The sequence below is a fragment of the Haliaeetus albicilla genome, unplaced genomic scaffold (assembly GCF_947461875.1).
Source record: "Haliaeetus albicilla unplaced genomic scaffold, bHalAlb1.1 scaffold_38, whole genome shotgun sequence".
In the NCBI taxonomy this organism is placed as follows: domain Eukaryota; kingdom Metazoa; phylum Chordata; class Aves; order Accipitriformes; family Accipitridae; genus Haliaeetus; species Haliaeetus albicilla.
Window position 1 is genome coordinate 1115324 of NW_027212473.1, and position 26544 is coordinate 1141867.

Consider the following 26544-nt stretch of genomic DNA (forward strand, 5'->3'; position numbering starts at 1 on the left):
AAGAGCTTTCAGGGCTGCCACCTTCCGTGTGGGACAAGGAGCCGGACGTTTGCCTTTTCGGGAACAGGCTCTGCCGAGGATGCGCACCGTGAGGGATTGCGTCTTTGGGAAAGCAGAGATTCCCAGTGCGGTTGTACCTGTGAATAGGCTGCACGGGGAAGGTGAAGACCAGCAACAGCTTTCCGGGCTGCCACCTTCCGTGTGGGACAAGGAGCCGGACGTTTGCCTTTTCGGGAACAGGCTCTGCCGAGGATGCGCACCGTGAGAGATTGCGTCTTTGGGAAAGCAGAGATTCCCAGTGCGGTGGTGCCTGTGAATAGGCTGCAGGGGGAAGGTGAAGACCAGCAAGAGCTTTCAGGGCTGCCACCTTCCGTGTGGGACAAGGAGCCGGACGTTTGCCTTTTCGGGAACAGGCTCTGCCGAGGATGCGCACGGTGAGATGTTCCTTCTCTGGGCAAGCACAGATCCCAAAACCTGTTGTGCCTGTGAATAGGCTGCAGGGGGAAGGTGAAGACCAGCAAGAGCTTTCAGGGCTGCCACCTTCCGTGTGGGACAAGGAGCCGGACGTTTGCCTTTTCGGGAACAGGCTCTGCCGAGGATGCGCACCGTGAGATGTTCCTTCTCTGGGCAAGCACAGATCCCAAAACCTGTTGTGCCTGTGAATAGGCTGCAGGGGGAAGGTGAAGACCAGCAAGAGCTTTCAGGGCTGCCACCTTCCGTGTGGGACAAGGAGCCGGACGTTTGCCTTTTCGGGAACAGGCTCTGCCGAGGATGCGCACCGTGAGATGTTCCTTCTCTGGGCAAGCACAGATCCCAAAACCTGTTGTGCCTGTGAATAGGCTGCAGGGGGAAGGTGAAGACCAGCAACAGCTTTCCGGGCTGCCACCTTCCGTGTGGGACAAGGAGCCGGACGTTTGCCTTTTCAGGAACAGGCTCTGCCGAGGATGCGCACCGTGAGGGATTGCGTCTTTGGGAAAGCAGAGATTCCCAGTGCGGATGTGCCTGTGAATAGGCTGCAGGGGGAAGGTGAAGACCAGCAACAGCTTTCCGGGCTGCCACCTTCCGTGTGGGACAAGGAGCCGGACGTTTGCCTTTTCGGGAACAGGCTCTGCCGAGGATGCGCACCGTGAGGGATTGCGTCTTTGGGAAAGCAGAGATTCCCAGTGCGGTTGTGCCTGTGAACAGGCTGCAGGGGGAAGGTGAAGACCAGCAACAGCTTTCAGGGCTGCCACCTTCCGTGTGGGACAAGGAGCCGGACGTTTGCCTTTTCGGGAACAGGCTCTGCCGAGGATGCGCACCGTGAGATGTTCCTTCTCTGGGCAAGCAGAGATCCCAAAACCTGTTGTGCCTGTGAATAGGCTGCAGGGGGAAGGTGAAGACCAGCAAGAGCTTTCAGGGCTGCCACCTTCCGTGTGGGACAAGGAGCCGGACGTTTGCCTTTTCGGGAACAGGCTCTGCCGAGGATGCGCACCGTGAGAGATTGCGTCTCTGGGAAAGCACAGATTCCAAAACCTGTTGTGCCTGTGAATAGGCTGCACGGGGAAGGTGAAGACCAGCAAGAGCTTTCAGGGCTGCCACCTTCCGTGTGGGACAAGGAGCCGGACGTTTGCCTTTTCGGGAACAGGCTCTGCCGAGGATGCGCACCGTGAGGGATTGCGTATTTGGGAAAGCAGAGATTCCCAGTGCGGTTGTGCCTGTGAATAGGCTGCAGGGGGAAGGTGAAGACCAGCAACAGCTTTCAGGGCTGCCACCTTCCGTGTGGGACAAGGAGCCGGACGTTTGCCTTTTCGGGAACAGGCTCTGCCGAGGATGCGCACCGTGAGATGTTCCTTCTCTGGGCAAGCACAGATCCCAAAACCTGTTGTGCCTGTGAATAGGCTGCAGGGGGAAGGTGAAGACCAGCAAGAGCTTTCAGGGCTGCCACCTTCCGTGTGGGACAAGGAGCCGGACGTTTGCTTTTTCGGGAACAGGCTCTGCCGAGGATGCCCACCGTGAGAGATTGCGTCTCTGGGAAAGCATAGATCCCAAAACCTGTTGTGCCTGTGAATAGGCTGCAGGGGGAAGGCGAAGACCAGCAAGAGCTTTCAGGGCTGCCACCTTCCGTGTGGGACAAGGAGCCGGACGTTTGCCTTTTCGGGAACAGGCTCTGCCGAGGATGCGCACCGTGAGGGATTGCGTATTTGGGAAAGCAGAGATTCCCAGTGCGGTTGTGCCTGTGAATAGGCTGCAGGGGGAAGGTGAAGACCAGCAAGAGCTTTCAGGGCTGCCACCTTCCGTGTGGGACAAGGAGCCGGACGTTTGCCTTTTCGGGAACAGGCTCTGCCGAGGATGCGCACCGTGAGATGTTCCTTCTCTGGGCAAGCAGAGATCCCAAAACCTGTTGTGCCTGTGAATAGGCTGCACGGGGAAGGTGAAGACCAGCAAGAGCTTTCAGGGCTGCCACCTTCCGTGTGGGACAAGGAGCCGGACGTTTGCCTTTTCGGGAACAGGCTCTGCCGAGGATGCGCACCGTGAGAGATTGCGTCTTTGGGAAAGCAGAGATTCCCAGTGCGGTTGTGCCTGTGAATAGGCTGCAGGGGGAAGGTGAAGACCAGCAACAGCTTTCAGGGCTGCCACCTTCCGTGTGGGACAAGGAGCCGGACGTTTGCCTTTTCGGGAACAGGCTCTGCCGAGGATGCGCACCGTGAGATGTTCCTTCTCTGGGCAAGCAGAGATCCCAAAACCTGTTGTGCCTGTGAATAGGCTGCAGGGGGAAGGTGAAGACCAGCAAGAGCTTTCAGGGCTGCCACCTTCCGTGTGGGACAAGGAGCCGGACGTTTGCCTTTTCAGGAACAGGCTCTGCCGAGGATGCGCACCGTGAGGGATTGCGTCTTTGGGAAAGCAGAGATTCCCAGTGCGGATGTGCCTGTGAATAGGCTGCAGGGGGAAGGTGAAGACCAGCAAGAGCTTTCCGGGCTGCCACCTTCCGTGTGGGACAAGGAGCCGGACGTTTGCCTTTTCGGGAACAGGCTCTGCCGAGGATGCGCACCGTGAGGGATTGCGTCTTTGGGAAAGCAGAGATTCCCAGTGCGGTTGTGCCTGTGAATAGGCTGCAGGGGGAAGGTGAAGACCAGCAAGAGCTTTCAGGGCTGCCACCTTCCGTGTGGGACAAGGAGCCGGACGTTTGCCTTTTCGGGAACAGGCTCTGCCGAGGATGCGCACCGTGAGATGTTCCTTCTCTGGGCAAGCAGAGATCCCAAAACCTGTTGTGCCTGTGAATAGGCTGCAGGGGGAAGGTGAAGACAGCAACAGCTTTCCGGGCTGCCACCTTCCGTGTGGGACAAGGAGCCGGACGTTTGCCTTTTCGGGAACAGGCTCTGCCGAGGATGCGCACCGTGAGATGTTCCTTCTCTGGGCAAGCAGAGATCCCAAAACCTGTTGTGCCTGTGAATAGGCTGCAGGGGGAAGGTGAAGACCAGCAAGAGCTTTCAGGGCTGCCACCTTCCGTGTGGGACAAGGAGCCGGACGTTTGCCTTTTCGGGAACAGGCTCTGCCGAGGATGCGCACCGTGAGAGATTGCGTCTTTGGGAAAGCAGAGATTCCCAGTGCGGTTGTGCCTGTGAATAGGCTGCAGGGGGAAGGTGAAGACCAGCAACAGCTTTCCGGGCTGCCACCTTCCGTGTGGGACAAGGAGCCGGACGTTTGCCTTTTCGGGAACAGGCTCTGCCGAGGATGCGCACCGTGAGGGATTGCGTCTTTGGGAAAGCAGAGATTCCCAGTGCGGATGTGCCTGTGAATAGGCTGCAGGGGGAAGGTGAAGACCAGCAAGAGCTTTCCGGGCTGCCACCTTCCGTGTGGGACAAGGAGCCGGACGTTTGCCTTTTCGGGAACAGGCTCTGCCGAGGATGCGCACTGTGAGAGATTGCGTCTATGGGAAAGCAGAGATCCCAAAACCTGTTGTGCCTGTGAATAGGCTGCACGGGGAAGGGGAAGACCAGCAAGCGCTTTCAGGGCTGCCACCTTCCGTGTGGGACAAGGAGCCGGACGTTTGCCTTTTCGGGAACAGGCTCTGCCGAGGATGCGCACCGTGAGAGATTGCGTCTCTGGGCAAGCAGAGATCCCAAAACCTGTTGTGCCTGTGAATAGGCTGCACGGGGAAGGTGAAGACCAGCAAGCGCTTTCAGGGCTGCCACCTTCCGTGTGGGACAAGGAGCCGGACGTTTGCCTTTTTGGGAACAGGCTCTGCCGAGGATGCGCACCGTGAGAGATTGCGTCTTGGGGCAAGCACAGATCCCAAAACCTGTTGTGCCTGTGAATAGGCTGCACGGGGAAGGTGAAGACCAGCAAGAGCTTTCAGGGCTGCCACCTTCCGTGTGGGACAGGGAGCCGGACGTTTGCCTTTTCGGGAACAGGCTCTGCCGAGTATGCGCACCGTGAGAGATTGCGTCTTGGGGCAAGCACAGATCCCAAAACCTGTTGTGCCTGTGTATAGGCTGCACGGGGAAGGTGAAGACCAGCAAGAGCTTTCAGGGCTGCCACCTTCCGTGTGGGACAAGGAGCCGGACGTTTGCCTTTTCGGGAACAGGCTCTGCCGAGGATGCGCACCGTGAGGGATTGCGTATTTGGGAAAGCAGAGATTCCCAGTGCGGTTGTGCCTGTGAATAGGCTGCAGGGGGAAGGTGAAGACCAGCAAGAGCTTTCAGGGCTGCCACCTTCCGTGTGGGACAAGGAGCCGGACGTTTGCCTTTTCGGGAACAGGCTCTGCCGAGGATGCGCACCGTGAGATGTTCCTTCTCTGGGCAAGCAGAGATCCCCAAACCTGTTGTGCCTGTGAATAGGCTGCAGGGGGAAGGTGAAGACCAGCAAGAGCTTTCAGGGCTGCCACCTTCCGTGTGGGACAAGGAGCCGGATGTTTGCCTTTTCGGGAACAGGCTCTGCCGAGGATGCGCACCGTGAGATGTTCCTTCTCTGGGCAAGCACAGATCCCAAAACCTGTTTTGCCTGTGAATAGGCTGCAGGGGGAAGGTGAAGACCAGCAACAGCTTTCAGGGCTGCCACCTTCCGTGTGGGACAAGGAGCCGGACGTTTGCCTTTTCGGGAACAGGCTCTGCCGAGGATGCGCACCGTGAGATGTTCCTTCTCTGGGCAAGCACAGATCCCAAAACCTGTTGTGCCTGTGAATAGGCTGCAGGGGGAAGGTGAAGACCAGCAACAGCTTTCCGGGCTGCCACCTTCCGTGTGGGACAAGGAGCCGGACGTTTGCCTTTTCGGGAACAGGCTCTGCCGAGGATGCGCACCGTGAGAGATTGCGTCTCTGGGAAAGCACAGATCGCAAAACCTGTTGTGCCTGTGAATAGGCTGCACGGGGAAGGCGAAGACCAGCAAGAGCTTTCAGGGCTGCCACCTTCCGTGTGGGACAAGGAGCCGGACGTTTGCCTTTTCGGGAACAGGCTCTGCCGAGGATGTGCACCGTGAGGGATTGCGTCTTTGGGAAAGCAGAGATTCCCAGTGCGGTTGTGCCTGTGAAAAGGCTGCAGGGGGAAGGTGAAGACCAGCAAGAGCTTTCAGGGCTGCCACCTTCCGTGTGGGACAAGGAGCCGGACGTTTGCCTTTTCGGGAACGGGCTCTGCCGAGGATGCGCACCGTGAGATGTTCCTTCTCTGGGCAAGCACAGATCCCAAAACCTGTTGTGCCTGTGAATAGGCTGCAGGGGGAAGGTGAAGACCAGCAAGAGCTTTCAGGGCTGCCACCTTCCGTGTGGGACAAGGAGCCGGACGTTTGCCTTTTCGGGAACAGGCTCTGCCGAGGATGCGCACCGTGAGAGATTGCGTCTTGGGGCAAGCACAGGTCCCCAAACCTGTTGTGCCTGTGAATAGGCTGCAGGGGGAAGGCGAAGACCAGCAAGAGCTTTCAGGGCTGCCACCTTCCGTGTGGGACAAGGAGCCGGACGTTTGCCTTTTCGGGAACAGGCTCTGCCGAGGATGTGCACCGTGAGGGATTGCGTCTTTGGGAAAGCAGAGATTCCCAGTGCGGTTGTGCCTGTGAAAAGGCTGCAGGGGGAAGGTGAAGACCAGCAAGAGCTTTCAGGGCTGCCACCTTCCGTGTGGGACAAGGAGCCGGACGTTTGCCTTTTCGGGAACAGGCTCTGCCGAGGATGCCCACCGTGAGAGATTGCGTCTCTGGGCAAGCACAGATCCCCAAACCTGTTGTGCCTGTGAAAAGGCTGCAGGGGGAAGGTGAAGACCAGCAAGAGCTTTCAGGGCTGCCACCTTCCGTGTGGGACAGGGAGACGGACGTTTGCCTTTTCGGGAACAGGCTCTGCCGAGGATGCGCACCGTGTGGGATTGCGTCTTTGGGAAAGCAGAGATTCCCAGTGCGGTTGTGCCTGTGAATAGGCTGCAGGGGGAAGGTGAAGACCAGCAACAGCTTTCAGGGCTGCCACCTTCCATGTGGGACAAGGAGCCGGACGTTTGCCTTTTCGGGAACAGGCTCTACCGAGGATGCGCACCGTGAGATGTTCCTTCTCTGGGCAAGCACAGATCCCCAAACCTGTTGTGCCTGTGAATAGGCTGCAGGGGGAAGGTGAAGACCAGCAAGAGCTTTCAGGGCTGCCACCTTCCGTGTGGGACAAGGAGCCGGACGTTTGCCTTTTCGGGAACAGGCTCTGCCGAGGATGCGCACCGTGAGATGTTCCTTCTCTGGGCAAGCACAGATCCCCAAACCTGTTGTGCCTGTGAATAGGCTGCAGGGGGAAGGTGAAGACCAGCAAGAGCTTTCAGGGCTGCCACCTTCCGTGTGGGACAAGGAGCCGGACGTTTGCCTTTTCGGGAACAGGCTCTGCCGAGGATGCCCACCGTGAGAGATTGCGTCTTTGGGAAAGCAGAGATTCCCAGTGTGGTTGTGCCTGTGAATAGGCTGCAGGGGGAAGGTGAAGACCAGCAAGAGCTTTCCGGGCTGCCACCTTCCGTGTGGGACAAGGAGCCGGACGTTTGCCTTTTCGGGAACAGGCTCTGCCGAGGATGCGCACTGTGAGAGATTGCGTCTATGGGAAAGCAGAGATCCCAAAACCTGTTGTGCCTGTGAATAGGCTGCACGGGGAAGGTGAAGACCAGCAAGCGCTTTCAGGGCTGCCACCTTCCGTGTGGGACAAGGAGCCGGACGTTTGCCTTTTCGGGAACAGGCTCTGCTGAGGATGCGCACCGTGAGAGATTGCGTCTTGGGGCAAGCACAGATCCCAAAACCTGTTGTGCCTGTGAATAGGCTGCACGGGGAAGGTGAAGACCAGCAAGAGCTTTCAGGGCTGCCACCTTCCGTGTGGGACAGGGAGCCGGACGTTTGCCTTTTCGGGAACAGGCTCTGCCGAGTATGCGCACCGTGAGAGATTGCGTCTTGGGGCAAGCACAGATCCCAAAACCTGTTGTGCCTGTGAATAGGCTGCAGGGGGAAGGTGAAGACCAGCAAGAGCTTTCAGGGCTGCCACCTTCCGTGTGGGACAAGGAGCCGGACGTTTGCCTTTTCGGGAACAGGCTCTGCCGAGGATGCGCACCGTGAGGGATTGCGTATTTGGGAAAGCAGAGATTCCCAGTGCGGTTGTGCCTGTGAACAGGCTGCAGGGGGAAGGTGAAGACCAGCAAGAGCTTTCAGGGCTGCCACCTTCCGTGTGGGACAAGGAGCCGGACGTTTGCCTTTTCGGGAACAGGCTCTGCCGAGGATGCGCACCGTGAGACGTTCCTTCTCTGGGCAAGCAGAGATCCCCAAACCTGTTGTGCCTGTGAATAGGCTGCAGGGGGAAGGTGAAGACCAGCAAGAGCTTTCAGGGCTGCCACCTTCCGTGTGGGACAAGGAGCCGGACGTTTGCCTTTTCGGGAACAGGCTCTGCCGAGGATGCGCACCGTGAGATGTTCCTTCTCTGGGCAAGCACAGATCCCAAAACCTGTTGTGCCTGTGAAAAGGCTGCAGGGGGAAGGTGAAGACCAGCAAGAGCTTTCAGGGCTGCCACCTTCCGTGTGGGACAAGGAGCCGGACGTTTGCCTTTTCGGGAACAGGCTCTGCCGAGGATGCGCACCGTGAGATGTTCCTTCTCTGGGCAAGCAGAGATCCCAAAACCTGTTGTGCCTGTGAATAGGCTGCAGGGGGAAGGTGAAGACCAGCAAGAGCTTTCAGGGCTGCCACCTTCCGTGTGGGACAAGGAGCCGGACGTTTGCCTTTTCGGGAACAGGCTCTGCCGAGGATGCGCACCGTGAGAGATTGCGTCTTGGGGCAAGCACAGGTCCCCAAACCTGTTGTGCCTGTGAATAGGCTGCACGGGGAAGGCGAAGACCAGCAAGAGCTTTCCGGGCTGCCACCTTCCGTGTGGGACAAGGAGCCGGACGTTTGCCTTTTCGGGAACAGGCTCTGCCGAGGATGTGCACCGTGAGGGATTGCGTCTTTGGGAAAGCAGAGATTCCCAGTGCGGTTGTGCCTGTGAAAAGGCTGCAGGGGGAAGGTGAAGACCAGCAAGAGCTTTCAGGGCTGCCACCTTCCGTGTGGGACAAGGAGCCGGACGTTTGCCTTTTCGGGAACAGGCTCTGCCGAGGATGCGCACCGTGAGATGTTCCTTCTCTGGGCAAGCAGAGATCCCAAAACCTGTTGTGCCTGTGAATAGGCTGCAGGGGGAAGGTGAAGACCAGCAAGAGCTTTCAGGGCTGCCACCTTCCGTGTGGGACAAGGAGCCGGACGTTTGCCTTTTCGGGAACAGGCTCTGCCGAGGATGCGCACCGTGAGAGATTGCGTCTTTGGGAAAGCAGAGATTCCCAGTGCGGTTGTGCCTGTGAATAGGCTGCAGGGGGAAGGTGAAGACCAGCAACAGCTTTCCGGGCTGCCACCTTCCGTGTGGGACAAGGAGCCGGACGTTTGCCTTTTCAGGAACAGGCTCTGCGGAGGATGCGCACCGTGAGGGATTGCGTCTTTGGGAAAGCAGAGATTCCCAGTGCGGATGTGCCTGTGAATAGGCTGCAGGGGGAAGGTGAAGACCAGCAAGAGCTTTCCGGGCTGCCACCTTCCGTGTGGGACAAGGAGCCGGACGTTTGCCTTTTCGGGAACAGGCTCTGCCGAGGATGCGCACCGTGAGAGATTGCGTCTCTGGGAAAGCAGAGATCCCAAAACCTGTTGTGCCTGTGAATAGGCTGCACGGGGAAGGTGAAGACCAGCAAGCGCTTTCAGGGCTGCCACCTTCCGTGTGGGACAAGGAGCCGGACGTTTGCCTTTTCGGGAACAGGCTCTGCCGAGGATGCGCACCGTGAGAGATTGCGTCTCTGGGAAAGCAGAGATCCCAAAACCTGTTGTGCCTGTGAATAGGCTGCACGGGGAAGGTGAAGACCAGCAAGCGCTTTCAGGGCTGCCACCTTCCGTGTGGGACAAGGAGCCGGACGTTTGCCTTTTCGGGAACAGGCTCTGCCGAGGATGCGCACCGTGAGAGATTGCGTCTTGGGGCAAGCACAGATCCCAAAACCTGTTGTGCCTGTGAATAGGCTGCACGGGGAAGGTGAAGACCAGCAAGAGCTTTCAGGGCTGCCACCTTCCGTGTGGGACAGGGAGCCGGACGTTTGCCTTTTCGGGAACAGGCTCTGCCGAGGATGCGCACCGTGAGAGATTGCGTCTTGGGGCAAGCACAGATCCCAAAACCTGTTGTGCCTGTGTATAGGCTGCACGGGGAAGGTGAAGACCAGCAAGAGCTTTCAGGGCTGCCACCTTCCGTGTGGGACAAGGAGCCGGACGTTTGCCTTTTCGGGAACAGGCTCTGCCGAGGATGCGCACCGTGAGGGATTGCGTCTTTGGGAAAGCAGAGATTCCCAGTGCGGTTGTGCCTGTGAATAGGCTGCAGGGGGAAGGTGAAGACCAGCAAGAGCTTTCAGGGCTGCCACCTTCCGTGTGGGACAAGGAGCCGGACGTTTGCCTTTTCGGGAACAGGCTCTGCCGAGGATGCGCACCGTGAGACGTTCCTTCTCTGGGCAAGCAGAGATCCCAAAACCTGTTGTGCCTGTGAATAGGCTGCAGGGGGAAGGTGAAGACCAGCAAGAGCTTTCAGGGCTGCCACCTTCCGTGTGGGACAAGGAGCCGGACGTTTGCTTTTTCGGGAACAGGCTCTGCCGAGGATGCCCACCGTGAGAGATTGCGTCTCTGGGAAAGCGTAGATCCCAAAACCTGTTGTGCCTGTGAATAGGCTGCACGGGGAAGGCGAAGACCAGCAAGAGCTTTCAGGGCTGCCACCTTCCGTGTGGGACAAGGAGCCGGACGTTTGCCTTTTCGGGAACAGGCTCTGCCGAGGATGCGCACCGTGAGAGATTGCGTCTCTGGGAAAGCAGATATCCCAAAACCTGTTGTGCCTGTGAATAGGCTGCACGGGGAAGGTGAAGACCAGCAAGAGCTTTCAGGGCTGCCACCTTCCGTGTGGGACAAGGAGCCGGACGTTTGCCTGTTCTGGAACAGGCTCTGCCGAGGATGCGCACCGTGAGAGATTGCGTCTTGGGGCAAGCAGAGATCCCAAAACCTGTTGTGCCTGTGAATAGGCTGCAGGGGGAAGGTGAAGACCAGCAAGAGCTTTCAGGGCTGCCACCTTCCGTGTGGGACAAGGAGCCGGACGTTTGCCTTTTCGGGAACAGGCTCTGCCGAGGATGCGCACCGTGTGGGATTGTGTCTTTGGGAAAGCAGAGATTCCCAGTGCGGTTGTGCCTGTGAATAGGCTGCAGGGGGAAGGTGAAGACCAGCAAGAGCTTTCAGGGCTGCCACCTTCCATGTGGGACAAGGAGCCGGACGTTTGCCTTTTCGGGAACAGGCTCTGCCGAGGATGCGCACCGTGAGAGATTGCGTCTTTGGGAAAGCAGAGATTCCCAGTGCGGTGGTGCCTGTGAATAGGCTGCAGGGGGAAGGTGAAGACCAGCAAGAGCTTTCAGGGCTGCCACCTTCCGTGTGGGACAAGGAGCCGGACGTTTGCCTTTTCGGGAACAGGCTCTGCCGAGGATGCGCACCGTGAGATGTTCCTTCTCTGGGCAAGCACAGATCCCCAAACCTGTTGTGCCTGTGAATAGGCTGCAGGGGGAAGGTGAAGACCAGCAAGAGCTTTCAGGGCTGCCACCTTCCGTGTGGGACAAGGAGCCGGACGTTTGCCTTTTCGGGAACAGGCTCTGCCGAGGATGCGCACCGTGAGATGTTCCTTCTCTGGGCAAGCACAGATCCCAAAACCTGTTGTGCCTGTGAATAGGCTGCAGGGGGAAAGTGAAGACCAGCAACAGCTTTCAGGGCTGCCACCTTCCGTGTGGGACAAGGAGCCGGACGTTTGCCTTTTCGGGAACAGGCTCTGCCGAGGATGCGCACCGTGAGATGTTCCTTCTCTGGGCAAGCACAGATCCCAAAACCTGTTGTGCCTGTGAATAGGCTGCAGGGGGAAGGTGAAGACCAGCAAGAGCTTTCAGGGCTGCCACCTTCCGTGTGGGACAAGGAGCCGGACGTTTGCCTTTTCGGGAACAGGCTCTGCCGAGGATGCGCACCGTGAGAGATTGCGTCTCTGGGCAAGCACAGATCGCAAAACCTGTTGTGCCTGTGAATAGGCTGCAGGGGGAAGGCGAAGACCAGCAAGAGCTTTCAGGGCTGCCACCTTCCGTGTGGGACAAGGAGCCGGACGTTTGCCTTTTCGGGAACAGGCTCTGCCGAGGATGTGCACCGTGAGGGATTGCGTCTTTGGGAAAGCAGAGATTCCCAGTGCGGTTGTGCCTGTGAAAAGGCTGCAGGGGGAAGGTGAAGACCAGCAAGAGCTTTCAGGGCTGCCACCTTCCGTGTGGGACAAGGAGCCGGACGTTTGCCTTTTCGGGAACAGGCTCTGCCGAGGATGCCCACCGTGAGAGATTGCGTCTTGGGGCAAGCACAGATCCCAAAACCTGTTGTGCCTGTGAATAGGCTGCAGGGGGAAGGTGAAGACCAGCAACAGCTTTCAGGGCTGCCACTTTCCGTGTGGGACAAGGAGCCGGACGTTTGCCTTTTCGGGAACAGGCTCTGCCGAGGATGCGCACCGTGAGAGATTGCGTCTTGGGGCAAGCACAGATTCCAAAACCTGTTGTGCCTGTGAATAGGCTGCACGGGGAAGGTGAAGACCAGCAAGAGCTTTCAGGGCTGCCACCTTCCGTGTGGGACAAGGAGCCGGACGTTTGCCTTTTCGGGAACAGGCTCTGCCGAGGATGCGCACGGTGAGATGTTCCTTCTCTGGGCAAGCACAGATCCCAAAACCTGTTGTGCCTGTGAATAGGCTGCAGGGGGAAGGTGAAGACCAGCAAGAGCTTTCAGGGCTGCCACCTTCCGTGTGGGACAAGGAGCCGGACGTTTGCCTTTTCGGGAACAGGCTCTGCCGAGGATGCGCACCGTGAGAGATTGCGTCTTTGGGAAAGCAGAGATTCCCAGTGCGGTTGTGCCTGTGAATAGGCTGCAGGGGGAAGGTGAAGACCAGCAACAGCTTTCCGGGCTGCCACTTTCCGTGTGGGACAAGGAGCCGGACGTTTGCCTTTTCAGGAACAGGCTCTGCGGAGGATGCGCACCGTGAGGGATTGCGTCTTTGGGAAAGCAGAGATTGCCAGTGCGGATGTGCCTGTGAATAGGCTGCAGGGGGAAGGTGAAGACCAGCAAGAGCTTTCCGGGCTGCCACCTTCCGTGTGGGACAAGGAGCCGGACGTTTGCCTTTTCGGGAACAGGCTCTGCCGAGGATGCGCACCGTGAGAGATTGCGTCTCTGGGAAAGCAGAGATCCCAAAACCTGTTGTGCCTGTGAATAGGCTGCACGGGGAAGGTGAAGACCAGCAAGCGCTTTCAGGGCTGCCACCTTCCGTGTGGGACAAGGAGCCGGACGTTTGCCTTTTCGGGAACAGGCTCTGCCGAGGATGCGCACCGTGAGAGATTGCGTCTCTGGGAAAGCAGAGATCCCAAAACCTGTTGTGCCTGTGAATAGGCTGCACGGGGAAGGTGAAGACCAGCAAGCGCTTTCAGGGCTGCCACCTTCCGTGTGGGACAAGGAGCCGGACGTTTGCCTTTTCGGGAACAGGCTCTGCCGAGGATGCGCACCGTGAGAGATTGCGTCTTGGGGCAAGCACAGATCCCAAAACCTGTTGTGCCTGTGAATAGGCTGCACGGGGAAGGTGAAGACCAGCAAGAGCTTTCAGGGCTGCCACCTTCCGTGTGGGACAGGGAGCCGGACGTTTGCCTTTTCGGGAACAGGCTCTGCCGAGTATGCGCACCGTGAGAGATTGCGTCTTGGGGCAAGCACAGATCCCAAAACCTGTTGTGCCTGTGTATAGGCTGCACGGGGAAGGTGAAGACCAGCAAGAGCTTTCAGGGCTGCCACCTTCCGTGTGGGACAAGGAGCCGGACGTTTGCCTTTTCGGGAACAGGCTCTGCCGAGGATGCGCACCGTGAGGGATTGCGTCTTTGGGAAAGCAGAGATTCCCAGTGCGGTTGTGCCTGTGAATAGGCTGCAGGGGGAAGGTGAAGACCAGCAAGAGCTTTCAGGGCTGCCACCTTCCGTGTGGGACAAGGAGCCGGACGTTTGCCTTTTCGGGAACAGGCTCTGCCGAGGATGCGCACCGTGAGACGTTCCTTCTCTGGGCAAGCACAGATGCCAAAACCTGTTGTGCCTGTGAATAGGCTGCAGGGGGAAGGTGAAGACCAGCAACAGCTTTCCGGGCTGCCACCTTCCGTGTGGGACAAGGAGCCGGACGTTTGCCTTTTCGGGAACAAGCTCTGCTGAGGATGCGCACCGTGAGAGATTGCGTCTCTGGGAAAGCAGAGATCCCAAAACCTGTTGTGCCTGTGAATAGGCTGCACGGGGAAGGTGAAGACCAGCAAGATCTTTCAGGGCTGCCACCTTCCGTGTGGGACAAGGAGCCGGACGTTTGCCTTTTCGGGAACAGGCTCTGCCGAGGATGCGCACCGTGAGGGATTGCGTCTTTGGGAAAGCAGAGATCCCAAAACCTGTTGTGCCTGTGAATAGGCTGCAGGGGGAAGGTGAAGACCAGCAAGAGCTTTCCGGGCTGCCACCTTCCGTGTGGGACAAGGAGCCGGACGTTTGCCTTTTCGGGAACAGGCTCTGCCGAGGATGCGCACCGTGAGAGATTGCGTCTTGGGGCAAGCACAGATCCCAAAACCTGTTGTGCCTGTGAATAGGCTGTACGGGGAAGGTGAAGACCAGCAACAGCTTTCCGGGCTGCCACCTTCCGTGTGGGACAAGTAGCCGGACGTTTGCCTTTTCGGGAACAGGCTCTGCCGAGGATGCGCACGGTGAGATGTTCCTTCTCTGGGCAAGCACAGATCCCAAAACCTGTTGTGCCTGTGAATAGGCTGCACGGGGAAGGTGAAGACCAGCAAGAGCTTTCAGGGCTGCCACCTTCCGTGTGGGACAAGGAGCCGGACGTTTGCCTTTTCGGGAACAGGCTCTGCCGAGGATGCGCACCGTGAGATGTTCCTTCTCTGGGCAAGCAGAGATCCCAAAACCTGTTGTGCCTGTGAATAGGCTGCAGGGGGAAGGTGAAGACCAGCAAGAGCTTTCAGGGCTGCCACCTTCCGTGTGGGACAAGGAGCCGGACGTTTGCCTTTTCGGGAACAGGCTCTGCCGAGGATGCGCACCGTGAGGGATTGCGTCTTTGGAAAAGCAGAGATCCCAAAACCTGTTGTGCCTGTGAATAGGCTGCAGGGGGAAGGTGAAGACCAGCAACAGCTTTCAGGGCTGCCACCTTCCTTGTGGGACAAGGAGCCGGACGTTTGCCTTTTTGGGAACAGGCTCTGCCGAGGATGCGCACCGTGAGAGATTGCGTCTTTGGGCAAGCACAGATCCCAAAACCTGTTGTGCCTGTGAATAGGCTGCAGGGGGAAGGTGAAGACCAGCAAGAGCTTTCAGGGCTGCCACCTTCCGTGTGGGACAAGGAGCCGGACGTTTGCCTTTTCGGGAACAGGCTCTGCCGAGGATGCGCACCGTGAGAGATTGCGTCTCTGGGCAAGCAGAGATCCCAAAACCTGTTGTGCCTGTGAATAGGCTGCAGGGGGAAGGTGAAGACCAGCAAGAGCTTTCCGGGCTGCCACCTTCCGTGTGGGACAAGGAGCCGGACGTTTGCCTTTTCGGGAACAGGCTCTGCCGAGGATGCGCACCGTGAGAGATTGCGTCTTTGGGAAAGCAGAGATCCCAAAACCTCTTGTGCCTGTGAATAGGCTGCAGGGGGAAGGTGAAGACCAGCAACAGTTTTCAGGGCTGCCACCTTCTGTGTGGGACAAGGAGCCGGACGTTTGCCTTTTCGGGAACAGGCTCTGCCGAGGATGCGCACCGTGAGGGATTGCGTCTTTGGGAAAGCAGAGATTCCCAGTGCGGTTGTGCCTGTGAATAGGCTGCAGGGGGAAGGTGAAGACCAGCAACAGCTTTCAGGGCTGCCACCTTCCATGTGGGACAAGGAGCCGGACGTTTGCCTTTTCGGGAACAGGCTCTGCCGAGGATGCGCACCGTGAGAGATTGCGTCTTTGGGCAAGCAGAGATTCCTAGTGCGGTTGTGCCTGTGAATAGGCTGCACGGGGAAGGTGAAGACCAGCAAGAGCTTTCAGGGCTGCCACCTTCCGTGTGGGACAAGGAGCCGGACGTTTGCCTTTTCGGGAACAGGCTCTGCCGAGGATGCGCACCGTGAGATGTTCCTTCTCTGGGCAAGCACAGATCCCAAAACCTGTTGTGCCTGTGAATAGGCTGCAGGGGGAAGGTGAAGACCAGCAACAGCTTTCAGGGCTGCCACCTTCCGTGTGGGACAAGGAGCCGGACGTTTGCCTTTTCGGGAACAGGCTCTGCCGAGGATGCGCACCGTGAGAGATTGCGTCTTTGGGCAAGCAGAGATTCCCAGTGCGGTTGTGCCTGTGAATAGGCTGCAGGGGGAAGGTGAAGACCAGCAAGAGCTTTCCGGGCTGCCACCTTCCGTGTGGGACAAGGAGCCGGACGTTTGCCTTTTCGGGAACAGGCTCTGCCGAGGATGCGCACCGTGAGATGTTCCTTCTCTGGGAAGCACAGATCCCCAAACCTGTTGTGCCTGTGAATAGGCTGCAGGGGGAAGGTGAAGACCAGCAAGAGCTTTCAGGGCTGCCACCTTCCGTGTGGGACAAGGAGCCGGACGTTTGCCTTTTCGGGAACAGGCTCTGCCGAGGATGCGCACCGTGAGGGATTGCGTCATTGGGCAAGCAGAGATTCCCAGTGCGGTTGTGCCTGTGAATAGGCTGCAGGGGGAAGGTGAAGACCAGCAACAGCTTTCAGGGCTGCCACCTTCCGTGTGGGACAAGGAGCCGGACGTTTGCCTTTTCGGGAACAGGCTCTGCCGAGGATGCGCACCGTGAGAGATTGCGTCTCTGGGCAAGCAGAGATTCCCAGTGCGGTTGTGCCTGTGAATAGGCTGCAGGGGGAAGGTGAAGACCAGCAACAGCTTTCCGGGCTGCCACCTTCCGTGTGGGACAAGGAGCCGGACGTTTGCCTTTTCGGGAACAGGCTCTGCCGAGGATGCGCACCGTGAGGGATTGCGTCTTTGGGAAAGCAGAGATTCCCAGTGCGGTTGTGCCTGTGAATAGGCTGCACGGGGGAAGGTGAAGACCAGCAACAGCTTTCCGGGCTGCCACCTTCCGTGTGGGACAAGGAGCCGGACGTTTGCCTTTTCGGGAACAGGCTCTGCCGAGGATGCGCACCGTGAGAGATTGCGTCTTTGGGAAAGCAGAGATTCCCAGTGCGGTTGTGCCTGTGAATAGGCTGCAGGGGGAAGGTGAAGACCAGCAAGAGCTTTCAGGGCTGCCACCTTCCGTGTGGGACAAGGAGCCGGACGTTTGCCTTTTCGGGAACAGGCTCTGCCGAGGATGCCCACCGTGAGAGATTGCGTCTTGGGGCAAGCACAGATCCCAAAACCTGTTGTGCCTGTGAATAGGCTGCAGGGGGAAGGTGAAGACCAGCAACAGCTTTCAGGGCTGCCACTTTCCGTGTGGGACAAGGAGCCGGACGTTTGCCTTTTCGGGAACAGGCTCTGCCGAGGATGCGCACCGTGAGAGATTGCGTCTTGGGGCAAGCACAGATTCCAAAACCTGTTGTGCCTGTGAATAGGCTGCACGGGGAAGGTGAAGACCAGCAAGAGCTTTCAGGGCTGCCACCTTCCGTGTGGGACAAGGAGCCGGACGTTTGCCTTTTCGGGAACAGGCTCTGCCGAGGATGCGCACGGTGAGATGTTCCTTCTCTGGGCAAGCAAAGATCCCAAAACCTGTTGTGCCTGTGAATAGGCTGCAGGGGGAAGGTGAAGACCAGCAAGAGCTTTCAGGGCTGCCACCTTCCGTGTGGGACAAGGAGCCGGACGTTTGCCTTTTCGGGAACAGGCTCTGCCGAGGATGCGCACCGTGAGGGATTGCGTCTTTGGGAATGCAGAGATCCCAAAACCTGTTGTGCCTGTGAATAGGCTGCAGGGGGAAGGTGAAGACCAGCAAGAGCTTTCCGGGCTGCCACCTTCCGTGTGGGACAAGGAGCCGGACGTTTGCCTTTTCGGGAACAGGCTCTGCCGAGGATGCGCACCGTGAGAGATTGCGTCTTGGGGCAAGCACAGATCCCAAAACCTGTTGTGCCTGTGAATAGGCTGCACGGGGAAGGTGAAGACCAGCAACAGCTTTCCGGGCTGCCACCTTCCGTGTGGGACAAGTAGCCGGACGTTTGCCTTTTCGGGAACAGGCTCTGCCGAGGATGCGCACGGTGAGATGTTCCTTCTCTGGGCAAGCACAGATCCCCAAACCTGTTGTGCCTGTGAATAGGCTGCACGGGGAAGGTGAAGACCAGCAAGAGCTTTCAGGGCTGCCACCTTCCGTGTGGGACAAGGAGCCGGACGTTTGCCTTTTCGGGAACAGGCTCTGCCGAGGATGCGCACCGTGAGATGTTCCTTCTCTGGGCAAGCACAGATCCCAAAACCTGTTGTGCCTGTGAATAGGCTGCAGGGGGAAGGTGAAGACCAGCAAGAGCTTTCAGGGCTGCCACCTTCCGTGTGGGACAAGGAGCCGGACGTTTGCCTTTTCGGGAACAGGCTCTGCCGAGGATGCGCACCGTGAGGGATTGCGTCTTTGGGAAAGCAGAGATCCCAAAACCTGTTGTGCCTGTGAATAGGCTGCAGGGGGAAGGTGAAGACCAGCAACAGCTTTCAGGGCTGCCACCTTCTGTGTGGGACAAGGAGCCGGACGTTTGCCTTTTCGGGAACAGGCTCTGCCGAGGATGCGCACCGTGAGAGATTGCGTCTTTGGGCAAGCACAGATCCCAAAACCTGTTGTGCCTGTGAATAGGCTGCAGGGGGAAGGTGAAGACCAGCAACAGCTTTCAGGGCTGCCACCTTCCGTGTGGGACAAGGAGCCGGACGTTTGCCTTTTCGGGAACAGGCTCTGCCGAGGATGCGCACCGTGAGGGATTGTGTCTTTGGGAAAGCAGAGATTCCCAGTGCGGTTGTGCCTGTGAATAGGCTGCAGGGGGAAGGTGAAGACCAGCAAGAGCTTTCCGGGCTGCCACCTTCCGTGTGGGACAAGGAGCCGGACGTTTGCCTTTTCGGGAACAGGCTCTGCCGAGGATGCGCACCGTGAGAGATTGCGTCTTTGGGAAAGCAGAGATCCCAAAACCTCTTGTGCCTGTGAATAGGCTGCACGGGGGAAGGTGAAGACCAGCAACAGTTTTCAGGGCTGCCACCTTCTGTGTGGGACAAGGAGCCGGACGTTTGCCTTTTCGGGAACAGGCTCTGCCGAGGATGCGCACCGTGAGAGATTGCGTCTTTGGGAAAGCAGAGATTCCCAGTGCGGTTGTGCCTGTGAATAGGCTGCAGGGGGAAGGTGAAGACCAGCAACAGCTTTCAGGGCTGCCACCTTCCATGTGGGACAAGGAGCCGGACGTTTGCCTTTTCGGGAACAGGCTCTGCCGAGGATGCGCACCGTGAGAGATTGCGTCTTTGGGCAAGCTGAGATTCCTAGTGCGGTTGTGCCTGTGAATAGGCTGCACGGGGAAGGTGAAGACCAGCAAGAGCTTTCAGGGCTGCCACCTTCCGTGTGGGACAAGGAGCCGGACGTTTGCCTTTTCGGGAACAGGCTCTGCCGAGGATGCGCACCGTGAGATGTTCCTTCTCTGGGCAAGCACAGATCCCAAAACCTGTTGTGCCTGTGAATAGGCTGCAGGGGGAAGGTGAAGACCAGCAAGAGCTTTCAGGGCTGCCACCTTCCGTGTGGGACAAGGAGCCGGACGTTTGCCTTTTCGGGAACAGGCTCTGCCGAGGATGCGCACCGTGAGAGATTGCGTCTTTGGGCAAGCAGAGATTCCCAGTGCGGTTGTGCCTGTGAATAGGCTGCAGGGGGAAGGTGAAGACCAGCAAGAGCTTTCAGGGCTGCCACCTTCCGTGTGGGACAAGGAGCCGGACGTTTGCCTTTTCGGGAACAGGCTCTGCCGAGGATGCGCACCGTGAGATGTTCCTTCTCTGGGAAGCACAGATCCCCAAACCTGTTGTGCCTGTGAATAGGCTGCAGGGGGAAGGTGAAGACCAGCAACAGCTTTCAGGGCTGCCACCTTCCGTGTGGGACAAGGAGCCGGACGTTTGCCTTTTCGGGAACAGGCTCTGCCGAGGATGCGCACCGTGAGGGATTGCGTCATTGGGCAAGCAGAGATTCCCAGTGCGGTTGTGCCTGTGAATAGGCTGCAGGGGGAAGGTGAAGACCAGCAACAGCTTTCAGGGCTGCCACCTTCCGTGTGGGACAAGGAGCCGGACGTTTGCCTTTTCGGGAACAGGCTCTGCCGAGGATGCGCACCGTGAGAGATTGCGTCTCTGGGCAAGCAGAGATTCCCAGTGCGGTTGTGCCTGTGAATAGGCTGCAGGGGGAAGGTGAAGACCAGCAAGAGCTTTCAGGGCTGCCACCTTCCGTGTGGGACAAGGAGCCGGACGTTTGCCTTTTCGGGAACAGGCTCTGCCGAGGATGCGCACCGTGAGATGTTCCTTCTCTGGGCAAGCACAGATCCCAAAACCTGTTGTGCCTGTGAATAGGCTGCAGGGGGAAGGTGAAGACCAGCAACAGCTTTCCGGGCTGCCACCTTCCGTGTGGGACAAGGAGCCGGACGTTTGCCTTTTCGGGAACAGGCTCTGCCGAGGATGCGCACCGTGAGGGATTGCGTCTTTGGGAAAGCAGAGATTCCCAGTGCGGTTGTGCCTGTGAATAGGCTGCACGGGGGAAGGTGAAGACCAGCAACAGCTTACCGGGCTGCCACCTTCCGTGTGGGACAAGGAGCCGGACGTTTGCCTTTTCGGGAACAGGCTCTGCCGAGGATGCGCACCGTGAGAGATTGCGTCTTTGGGAAAGCAGAGATTCCCAGTGCGGTTGTGCCTGTGAATAGGCTGCAGGGGGAAGGTGAAGACCAGCAACAGCTTTCAGGGCTGCCACCTTCCGTGTGGGACAAGGAGCCGGACGTTTGCCTTTTCGGGAACAGGCTCTGCCGAGGATGCGCACCGTGAGATGTTCCTTCTCTGGGCAAGCAGAGATCCCCAAACCTGTTGTGCCTGTGAATAGGCTGCAGGGGGAAGGTGAAGACCAGCAAGAGCTTTCAGGGCTGCCACCTTCCGTGTGGGACAAGGAGCCGGACGTTTGCCTTTTCGGGAACAGGCTCTGCCGAGGATGCGCACCGTGAGATGTTCCTTCTCTGGGCAAGCACAGATCCCAAAACCTGTTCTGCCTTTGAATAGGCTGCAGGGGGAAGGTGAAGACCAGCAAGAGCTTTCCGGGCTGCCACCTTCCGTGTGGGACAAGGAGCCGGACGTTTGCCTTTTCGGGAACAGGCTCTGCCGAGGATGCGCACCGTGAGATGTTCCTTCTCTGGGGAAGCAGAGATCCCAAAACCTGTTGTGCCTGTGAATAGGCTGCAGGGGGAAGGTGAAGACCAGCAAGACCTTTCAGGGCTGCCACCTTCCGTGTGGGACAAGGAGCCGGACGTTTGCTTTTTCGGGAACAGGCTCTGCCGAGGATGCGCACCGTGAGAGATTGCATCTCTGGGGAAGCATAGATCCCAAAACATGTTGTGCCTGTGAATAGGCTGCAGGGGGAAGGTGAGGACCAGCAACAGCTTTCAGGGCTGCCACCTTCCGTGTGGGACAAGGAGCCGGACGTTTGCCTTTTCGGGAACAGGCTCTGCCGAGGATGCGCACCGTGAGGGATTGCGTCTTTGGGCAAGCAGAGATTCCTAGTGCGGTTGTGCCTGTGAATAGGCTGCACGGGGAAGGTGAAGACCAGCAACAGCTTTCAGGGCTGCCACCTTCCGTGTGGGACAAGGAGCCGGACGTTTGCCTTTTCGGGAACAGGCTCTGCCGAGGATGCGCACCGTGAGATGTTCCTTCTCTGGGCAAGCAGAGATCCCAAAACCTGTTGTGCCTGTGAATAGGCTGCAGGGGGAAGGTGAAGACCAGCAAGAGCTTTCAGGGCTGCCAGCTTCCATGTGGGACAAGGAGCCGGACGTTTGCCTTTTCGGGAACAGGCTCTGCCGAGGATGCGCACCGTGAGAGATTGCGTTTTTGGGCAAGCAGAGATACCCAGTGCGGTTGTGCCTGTGAATAGGCTGCAGGGGGAAGGTGAAGACCAGCAAGAGCTTTCAGGGCTGCCACCTTCCGTGTGGGACAAGGAGCCGGACGTTTGCCTTTTCGGGAACAGGCTCTGCCGAGGATGCGCACCGTGAGATGTTCCTTCTCTGGGAAGCACAGATCCCAAAACCTGTTGTGCCTGTGAATAGGCTGCAGGGGGAAGGTGAAGACCAGCAAGAGCTTTCAGGGCTGCCACCTTCCGTGTGGGACAAGGAGCCGGACGTTTGCCTTTTCGGGAACAAGCTCTGCCGAGGATGCGCACCGTGAGATGTTTCTTCTCTGGGCAAGCAGAGATCCCCAAACCTGTTGTGCCTGTGAATAGGCTGCAGGGGGAAGGTGAAGACCAGCAAGAGCTTTCAGGGCTGCCACCTTCCGTGTGGGACAAGGAGCCGGACGTTTGCCTTTTCGGGAACAGGCTCTGCCGAGGATGCGCACCGTGAGATGTTCCTTCTCTGGGCAAGCACAGATCCCAAAACCTGTTCTGCCTTTGAATAGGCTGCAGGGGGAAGGTGAAGACCAGCAAGAGCTTTCAGGGCTGCCACCTTCCGTGTGGGACAAGGAGCCGGACGTTTGCCTTTTCGGGAACAGGCTCTGCCGAGGATGCGCACCGTGAGATGTTCCTTTTCTGGGAAGCACAGATCCCCAAACCTGTTGTGCCTGTGAATAGGCTGCAGGGGGAAGGTGAAGACCAGCAAGAGCTTTCAGGGCTGCCACCTTCCGTGTGGGACAAGGAGCCGGACGTTTGCCTTTTCGGGAACAGGCTCTGCCGAGGATGCGCACCGTGAGATGTTCCTTCTCTGGGAAGCAGAGATCCCCAAACCTGTTGTGCCTGTGAATAGGCTGCAGGGGGAAGGTGAAGACCAGCAAGAGCTTTCAGGGCTGCCACCTTCCGTGTGGGACAAGGAGCCGGATGTTTGCCTTTTCGGGAACAGGCTCTGCCGAGGATGCGCACCGTGAGAGATTGCGTCTCTGGGAAAGCAGAGATCCCAAAACCTGTTGTGCCTGTGAATAGGCTGCAGGGGGAAGGTGAAGAGCAGCAACAGCTTTCAGGGCTGCCACCTTCCGTGTGGGACAAGGAGCCGGACGTTTGCCTTTTCGGGAACAGGCTCTGCCGAGGATGCGCACCGTGAGGGATTGCGTCTTTGGGAAAGCAGAGATTCCCAGTGCGGTTGTGCTTGTGAATAGGCTGCAGGGGGAAGGTGAAGACCAGCAAGAGCTTTCCGGGCTGCCACCTTCCGTGTGGGACAAGGAGCCGGACGTTTGCCTTTTCGGGAACAGGCTCTGCCGAGGATGCACACCGTGAGATGTTCCTTCTCTGGGGAAGCAGAGATCCCAAAACCTGTTGTGCCTGTGAATAGGCTGCAGGGGGAAGGTGAAGACCAGCAAGAGCTTTCAGGGCTGCCACCTTCCGTGTGGGACAAGGAGCCGGACGTTTGCCTTTTCGGGAACAGGCTCTGCCGAGGATGCGCACCGTGAGATGTTCCTTCTCTGGGCAAGCACAGATCCCAAAACCTGTTGTGCCTGTGAATAGGCTGCAGGGGGAAGGTGAAGACCAGCAAGAGCTTTCAGGGCTGCCACCTTCCGTGTGGGACAAGGAGCCGGACGTTTGCCTTTTCGGGAACAGGCTCTGCCGAGGATGCGCACCGTGAGAGATTGCGTCTTGGGGCAAGCACAGATCCCCAAACCTGTTGTGCCTGTGAATAGGCTGCAGGGGGAAGGTGAAGACCAGCAAGAGCTTTCAGGGCTGCCACCTTCCGTGTGGGACAAGAAGCCGGACGGTTGCCTTTTAGGGAACAGGCTCTGCCGAGGATGCGCACCGTGAGATGTTCCTTCTCTGGGCAAGCACAGATCCCAAAACCTGTTGTGCCTGTGAATAGGCTGCACGGGGAAGGTGAAGACCAGCAAGAGCTTTCAGGGCTGCCACCTTCCGTGTGGGACAAGGAGCCGGACGTTTGCCTTTTCGGGAACAGGCTGTGCCGAGGATGCGCACCGTGAGTGATTGCGTCTCTGGGAAAGCAGAGATTCCCAGTGCGGTTGTGCCTGTGAATAGGCTGCAGGGGGAAGGTGAAGACCAGCAACAGTTTTCAGGGCTGCCACCTTCCGTGTGGGACAAGGAGCCGGACGTTTGCCTTTTCGGGAACAGGCTCTGCCGAGGATGCCCACCGTGAGATGTTCCTTCTCTGGGCAAGCAGAGATCCCAAAACCTGTTGTGCCTGTGAATAGGCTGCAGGGGGAAGGTGAAGACCAGCAAGAGCTTTCAGGGCTGCCACCTTCCGTGTGGGACAAGGAGCCGGACGTTTGCCTTTTCGGGAACAGGCTCTGCCGAGGATGCGCACCGTGAGGGATTGCGTCTTTGGGAAAGCAGAGATTCCCAGTGCGGTTGTGCCTGTGAATAGGCTGCAGGGGGAAGGTGAAGACCAGCAAGAGCTTTCAGGGCTGCCACCTTCCGTGTGGGACAAGGAGCCGGACGTTTGCCTTTTTGGGAACAGGCTCTGCCGAGGATGCGCACCGTGAGAGATTGCGTCTCTGGGCAAGCACAGATCCCAAAACCTGTTGTGCCTGTGAATAGGCTGCAGGGGGAAGGTGAAGACCAGCAACAGTTTTCAGGGCTGCCACCTTCTGTGTGGGACAAGGAGCCGGACGTTTGCCTTTTCGGGAACAGGCTCTGCCGAGGATGCGCACTGTGAGATGTTCCTTCTCTGGGCAAGCACAGATCCCAAAACCTGTTGTGCCTGTGAATAGGCTGCAGGGGGAAGGTGAAGACCAGCAACAGCTTTCAGGGCTGCCAGCTTCCATGTGGGACAAGGAGCCGGACGTTTGCCTTTTCGGGAACAGGCTCTGCCGAGGATGCGCAACGTGAGGGATTGCGTCTTTGGGAAAGCAGAGATTCCCAGTGCGGTTGTGCCTGTGAATAGGCTGCAGGGGGAAGGTGAAGACCAGCAACAGCTTTCCGGGCTGCCACCTTCCGTGTGGGACAAGGAGCCGGACGTTTGCCTTTTCGGGAACAGGCTCTGCCGAGGATGCGCACCGTGAGAGATTGCGTCTTGGGGCAAGCACAGATTTCCAAACCTGTTGTGCCTGTGAATAGGCTGCAGGGGGAAGGTGAAGACCAGCAAGAGCTTTCAGGGCTGCCACCTTCCGTGTGGGACAAGAAGCCGGACGGTTGCCTTTTCGGGAACAGGCTCTGCCGAGGATGCGCAACGTGAGGGATTGCGTCTTTGGGAAAGCAGAGATTCCCAGTGCGGTTGTGCCTGTGAACAGGCTGCAGGGGGAAGGTGAAGACCAGCAAGAGCTTTCAGGGCTGCCACCTTCCGTGTGGGACAAGGAGCCGGACGTTTGCCTTTTCGGGAACAGGCTCTGCCGAGGATGCGCACCGTGAGACGTTCCTTCTCTGGGCAAGCAGAGATCCCCAAACGTGTTGTGCCTGTGAATAGGCTGCAGGGGGAAGGTGAAGACCAGCAAGAGCTTTCAGGGCTGCCACCTTCCGTGTGGGACAAGGAGCCGGACGTTTGCCTTTTCGGGAACAGGCTCTGCCGAGGATGCGCACCGTGAGATGTTCCTTCTCTGGGCAAGCACAGATCCCCAAACGTGTTGTGCCTGTGAATAGGCTGCAGGGGGAAGGTGAAGACCAGCAAGAGCTTTCAGGGCTGCCACCTTCCGTGTGGGACAAGGAGCCGGACGTTTGCCTTTTCGGGAACAGGCTCTGCCGAGGATGCGCACCGTGAGATGTTCCTTCTCTGGGCAAGCACAGATCCCAAAACCTGTTGTGCCTGTGAATAGGCTGCAGGGGGAAGGTGAAGACCAGCAACAGCTTTCAGGGCTGCCACCTTCCGTGTGGGACAAGGAGCCGGACGTTTGCCTTTTCGGGAACAGGCTCTGCCGAGGATGCGCACCGTGAGAGATTGCGTCTTGGGGCAAGCACAGGTCCCCAAACCTGTTGTGCCTGTGAATAGGCTGCACGGGGAAGGCGAAGACCAGCAAGAGCTTTCCGGGCTGCCACCTTCCGTGTGGGACAAGGAGCCGGACGTTTGCCTTTTCGGGAACAGGCTCTGCCGAGGATGTGCACCGTGAGGGATTGCGTCTTTGGGAAAGCAGAGATTCCCAGTGCGGTTGTGCCTGTGAAAAGGCTGCAGGGGGAAGGTGAAGACCAGCAAGAGCTTTCAGGGCTGCCACCTTCCGTGTGGGACAAGGAGCCGGACGTTTGCCTTTTCGGGAACAGGCTCTGCCGAGGATGCGCACCGTGAGATGTTCCTTCTCTGGGCAAGCAGAGATCCCAAAACCTGTTGTGCCTGTGAATAGGCTGCAGGGGGAAGGTGAAGACCAGCAAGAGCTTTCAGGGCTGCCACCTTCCGTGTGGGACAAGGAGCCGGACGTTTGCCTTTTCGGGAACAGGCTCTGCCGAGGATGCGCACCGTGAGAGATTGCGTCTTTGGGAAAGCAGAGATTCCCAGTGCGGTTGTGCCTGTGAATAGGCTGCAGGGGGAAGGTGAAGACCAGCAACAGCTTTCCGGGCTGCCACCTTCCGTGTGGGACAAGGAGCCGGACGTTTGCCTTTTCAGGAACAGGCTCTGCGGAGGATGCGCACCGTGAGGGATTGCGTCTTTGGGAAAGCAGAGATTCCCAGTGCGGATGTGCCTGTGAATAGGCTGCAGGGGGAAGGTGAAGACCAGCAAGAGCTTTCCGGGCTGCCACCTTCCGTGTGGGACAAGGAGCCGGACGTTTGCCTTTTCGGGAACAGGCTCTGCCGAGGATGCGCACCGTGAGAGATTGCGTCTCTGGGAAAGCAGAGATCCCAAAACCTGTTGTGCCTGTGAATAGGCTGCACGGGGAAGGTGAAGACCAGCAAGCGCTTTCAGGGCTGCCACCTTCCGTGTGGGACAAGGAGCCGGACGTTTGCCTTTTCGGGAACAGGCTCTGCCGAG